The sequence below is a fragment of the Haematobia irritans genome, chromosome 2, assembly GCF_050003625.1.
Source record: "Haematobia irritans isolate KBUSLIRL chromosome 2, ASM5000362v1, whole genome shotgun sequence".
Classification (NCBI taxonomy): Eukaryota; Metazoa; Arthropoda; class Insecta; order Diptera; family Muscidae; genus Haematobia; species Haematobia irritans.
In genome coordinates, this window is record NC_134398.1 from 185,838,509 (window position 1) to 185,844,508 (window position 6,000).

The window sequence follows — 6,000 nt, forward strand, 5'->3', positions numbered from 1 at the left end:
TATATGGGGGCTATATAGAATTATGAACTTATCTGAGGGCTATATATAACTATAGACCGATATGGACCAAATTAGGCATGGTTGTAAACGGTCATATACTAGCACAATGTACCAAATTTCAACTCGGATGAAGTTTGCTCCTCCAAGAGGCTCCAAAATCAAATCTCGAGATCGGTTTATATGGGGGCTATATATGATTATGGACTGATATGGACCATTTTTGGCATGGTTCTTAAATATCATATACTACCAAATTTTGCTTCTCCAAAAGCCACAGGAGGTCAAATCTGGGAATCGGTTTATATGGGGGCTATATATAATTATGGGCTGATATGAACCAATTCCTGCATGGTTGGTGGATACCATATACTAACCGTATCGGATGAATTTTGCTCTTCCAAGGGGCTCCGGAGTTCAAATCGAGGGATCGGTTTATACTGGGGCTATATATAATTATGGACTGATGTGGACCAATTTTTGCATGGTTGTTAGAGACCATATACTAACCGTATCGGATGAATTTTGCTCTTCCAAGGGGCTCCGGAGTTCAAATCGAGGGATCGGTTTATACTGGGGCTATATATAATTATGGAGTGATGTGGACCAATTTGTGCATGAGTGTTAGAGACCATATACTAACACCATGTACCAAATTTCAGCCGGATCGGATGAAATTTGCTTCTCTTAGAGCAATCGCAAGCCAAATTTGGGGGTCCGTTTATATGGGGGCTATACGTAAAAGTGGACCGCTATGGCCCATTTGCAATACCATTCGACCTACATCAATAGCAACTACTTGTGCCAAGTTTCAAGTCGATAGCTTGTTTCATTCGGAAGTTAGCGTGATTTCAACAGACAGACGGACGGACATGCTCTGATCGACTCAGAATTTCACCACGACCCAAAATATATATACTTTATGGGGTCCTAGAGAAATATTTCGATGTGTTACAAACGGAATGACAAAGTTAATATACCCCCCATCCTATGGTGGAGGGTATAAAAACTCTGCTTGATCTGTCATCAAACCCTCCTGAATTTTCAAAGGAAACCATAATATGTGATTTATGGTGGTGGGTATTTAAGATTCCACCCGGCCGAACTTACTGCTGTATATACTTGTTTTTATACAATTTCACCATTTTAATTTTTTTTGTAATAAATTTTTAAAGTTTTAATTATATTTATTTACTTCAAAGGCCATATTTTAATTCCAATTAAAAAATATTTGTACTTATTTTTATTAACATTTTTTTTATTCATTTATATTATTGATTGTAATTATAATATTTTTTTAAGTTTCAATTATATTTACGGCCTTGGAAGTACATTGTTTAATTCCAATAAAATTTATTTATTTTTATATTTTTTTATACCCTGCGCCACACTGTGGAACAGGGTATTATAAGTTAGTGCATATGTTTGTAACACCCAGAAGGAGACGAGATAGACACATGGTGTCTTTGGCAATAATGCTCATGGTGCGTCCCTGAGTCGATGTAACCATGTCCGTCTGTCCCTCTGTCATTCCGTCCGTCTGTCTGTGAACACATTTTTGTGATCAAAGTCTAGGTCGCAATTTAAGTCCAATCGCCTTCAAATTTGGCACATGTTCCTAATTTGGGTCAGAATAGAACCCTATTGATTTTGGAAGAAATCAATTCAGATTTAGATATAGCTCCCATATATATCTTTCGCCCGATATGCACTAATATGGACCCAGCAGCCAGAGTTTTATACCGATTTGCTTGAAATTTTGTACAAACATTGATTGAAATCGGTTCAGATTTAGATATAGCTTTCATATATATCTTTCGCCCGATATGGACTTATATGGCCCCAGAAGCCAGATGTTTGGCCGAATTTGGTTGAAATTTTGCACTAGGAGTACAATTAGTAGTATAGTCAAGTGTGCAAAATTTGATTGAAATCGGTTCAGATTTAGATATATCTCCCATATATATCTTTCGCCCGATATGGACTAATATGGTCCTAAAAGCCAGAGTTTTGGCCCAATTTGGTTGAAATTTTGCACAGGGAGTAGATTTGGCATTGTAGCTATGCGTGCCAAATTTGGTTGAAATCGATTCAGATTTAGATATAGCTCCCATATATATCTTTCGCCCGATATGTACTTATATGGACCCAGAAGCCAGAGTTTTATCCCGATTAGCTTGAAATTTTGCACAAGGAGTACAATTGGTACTATAGTCATGTGTGCCAAATTTTATTGAAATCGGTTCAGATTTAGATATAGCTTCCATATATATTTTTCGCCCGATATGGACTTATATGGCCCCAGAAGCCAGAGTTTTGGCCCAATTTGGTTGAAATTTTGCACTAGGAGTACAATTAGTAATATAGTCATGTGTGCCAAATTTGATTGAAGTCGGTTCAGATTTAGGTATAGCTCCCATATATATGTTTTTTCTGATTTCGACCAAAATGGTCAAAATACCAACATTTTCCATGTTAAATCGCCACTGCTTAGTCGAAAAGTTGTAAAAATGACTCTAATTTTCCCAAACTTCGAATACATATATATCGAGCGATAAATCATAAATAAACTTTTGCGAAGTTTCCTTAAAATTGCTTCAGATTTAAATGTTTCCCATATTTTTTACTAAAATTGTGTTCCACCCTAGTGCATTAGCCAACTTAAATTTTGAGTATATAGATTTTGTAAAAGTCCATCAAATTCTGTCCAAATCGAGTGATATTTAAATGTATGTATTTGGGACAAACCTTTATATATATAGCCCCCAACACATTTGACGGATGTGATATGGTATCGAAAATTTAGATCTACAAAGTGGTGCAGGGTATAATATAGTCGGCCCCACCCGACTTTAGACTTTCCTTACTTGTTTTTTTTTTTAATTTTATTTGTAATAAATTTTTAAACTTTTAATTATATTTATTTACTTCAAAGGCCATATATTAATTCCAATTAAAAATTGTTTTTACTTATTTTTATTAATTTTATTATTTTTTTATTTATATTTCAATTATATTTATGGCCTTGGAAGTACATTGTTTAATTCCAATTAAATTTATTTATTTTTATATTTTTTTTTATTCTATAAACTTATTGTACCTTTTCAAATTACATATTAAAATACTGAACTAATTTTATACGTAATTTAGTTTTATTTAATTTCACTATTGGATTCATTTTAATCTATTTTCAGATTTTTATTATATATTTTTATTACAAAAATCATAATTGTTTTAACGTTCATTTTTTTGTAATTCCATTCCAATGTGTATTTATTTGTTTATATTTATTTATTTTACTAGTATATTTATTTATTTTGTTAATATTATTTTTTATACCACTTATTAACATATTGTATTGAAAAAAATTTCCTTATCGTGAAAATAAAAAATTTGCAGATTTTTATTGATTTTCACTATTTAAAACTTTTTTAAACATCTTTATTTTTATTTTAATTTAATTTAATTTCATTTTATTTATTTTGCTTTCCTAATACAAAAGATATATATCTTATAATGAGTATTAGAATCAGTAATGTTATAACAAATTTATATAATTTATTTATTATAAATATGTTTTTTTTAATTCCATTTAAAAAATTTATTTAGTTATTTATTTTTATTATTTATTTAATTTTATTTATTTTTTATCTATTGATTTATATTATATTATAATCGCATATTAACCTATTGTATTAAATACGAGTATGTATAGTTTCCTTTCCTACAAAAAAATAAAAGAAAATTACACTCAACCATCTATAAGTGAACCTCATTATGAACGGACATGTTTAATAGGGTTTTTTTTCCAATAGAGACAGAAACAGAAAAAAACAAGTTTTCTTCACATTTCCACCGATTTGAACACCATAACAATTTTCTTATTAACCACTAACACCATTATGATGATCATCATCATAATTATGATAATAATTACCTTTAGCACAATTTTTCTGTATTTTCCCAATTGTGAAGAAAAATAATAAAAATTCCATAAGAACCGGATCTAAGAGGTAGTTGTTGTTCGACACGAAAGAAAGATGCCTGGTTTATCAGCAGGCAAAAGAACAACAACAACAACGACCGACGACAATGCCAGCAGCAGCAATAAAAACAAAATCACCACTAGTTGATTTTTTCTTTTGATAATCCTTTAGAGCAGCAGCAGCTGTAGAGCAGAGCAGCGGCAGCAGTAGTAGTTTGGTATTCAAGATGATTTCTTGAAAAATATTTTCTCTTTTTTAGCCGACACACATATACACACGAACTAAAACACTGATTCAACCCGGAGGCTCAATATCTTCACCATACACTTAGTAATAGCTTTTTTTTTTGTTTTAAGCATAGCAGAGGGACAACGACATTTTACAATGACTGCAAGGTTTTAAACCTGATTTTCGTGGCTCCAATCTTAAGCTATAAGAGATTGTAGTTTTCTTGTTATTTTTTTTTTCTTCTTCTTCTTCTTTACGTTATGGCCAAGCCAAAGCAGAGCTATATTCGTTTACATTCACTTACAAACACTTGTAGACACACATACACACACGCATACACCAGCGAATATACCCAGGCTCACAGTAAGGAATGTGGACGTTGTTTTTGGTTGTACCACAGAGAACACCACCAACAGACAAACACTTGACTTTACACTGTTATGTTGTAGTTGTTGTTGTGTTTGCTTACTAAAAGATATACTCCATTACAATAGCAACAATAACACTAACTAACTCACTCACTCACTCAACAACTCTTTCTTGCATTCAAGCGTCCCGATTTTTATTTTTTTTGTTTTTATTTTTAAGCCGTAACGAAGCGCGTCCGACTTAAAATCGCATAAATTGCACAAAACACACAAGCAAGCAAACGTTAAGCGACTGTTGGTAGTGTGTGTTGGGGAAGGGTGGCGGTGGTGGTGGTGTTGGGTTTTTGGTGGGTATGGTGAGTGGGGTGATTAGTTGGCACAGAATGAAAACCAACTGTGGCCGTAAAACACACAAAAGCACAAGAAACACTCGCAAACACACACAGGAATTCCTTTGTGGGATAATAATGGTGATGGTCGTTGGATTTGTGTGATAGAAAATGAATGATTTTTATTTTCCTGGTTGGACTTCTATTTTTTTCTACCACTTCTATGTATGTTGTTGTTGTTGTTGTTGTTGTATTTTGATATTATTCTTTTTCTTGAAATTACTAAAGTAATTGTTGTTGGTTTATTTCTCCTTTTTATGATGGTGGTGGTGGTGGTAAAACAACCAACAATTACCATGAATGACTAACTGACAGACAAACTGACTGACTAACAGATTGTTTGTTTGAGACACAATAATAATACTATACACGCAACACTGTTACACTTAACATACACGCACACGCGTTCGCGGTCATAAACACTTTATGTTTTGTGTTTTTTTTTTCTTTCTCTTTTATTTTCTTTTTTTTTTGTTGTTGGCTATCCAAACCTAACTGGCTAGCTAGCTGCTGTGCCGTACATATATAGAAAATATGAAGAATTAGCAAGAACCAGATGTGATGTACGATGGACAATAATAAAACGACCACAGTGATATGATATTGACAACGACTGACTAACGAACGAACGTACGAATCGACCAACAATGTTGGGCGAGGGGTAATTTCACGGTTTCAATAGTAAAAAATATAACAAAGATTCCGTTTCCTCCGTTGTGTACAATATGCATCCGCTTATCCGTAACCGTTCGGTATGAATGTTAGAATCGAACTAATCGTGGCCATCATTGAACTCAACGTTCATTCCCCATAAAAACACAGTTATTGTTATCGAATCATCAACATCATCATCACTTTGTTGGCTAATTCTCTCGCTCTCTCTTTTCACACACCATACCAGCATGTCCGCCATGGATGTATGTGGGATCTTTATACAAGACATGTGGTTGCAACCGCCAACACAAACCAAATGTCCGAACAGTGTTGCCAGTATTTTTCTGGCTCTTGTCCCTTAATTAGGACCCTTTCGTC

General features: G+C 33.4%; 1 protein-coding gene across 1 annotated transcript in view; it reads right to left on the reverse strand.

Moving 5' to 3' along the window:
- Nucleotides 1–5,773, reverse strand: part of mtgo (miles to go) — a gene marked incomplete in the record, with an annotated part of 496,136 nt that extends 490,363 nt beyond the window's left edge. The window contains 1 exon segment of the mRNA XM_075297022.1: nucleotides 3,935–5,773.
- Nucleotides 5,774–6,000: the final 227 nt, after the last annotated feature.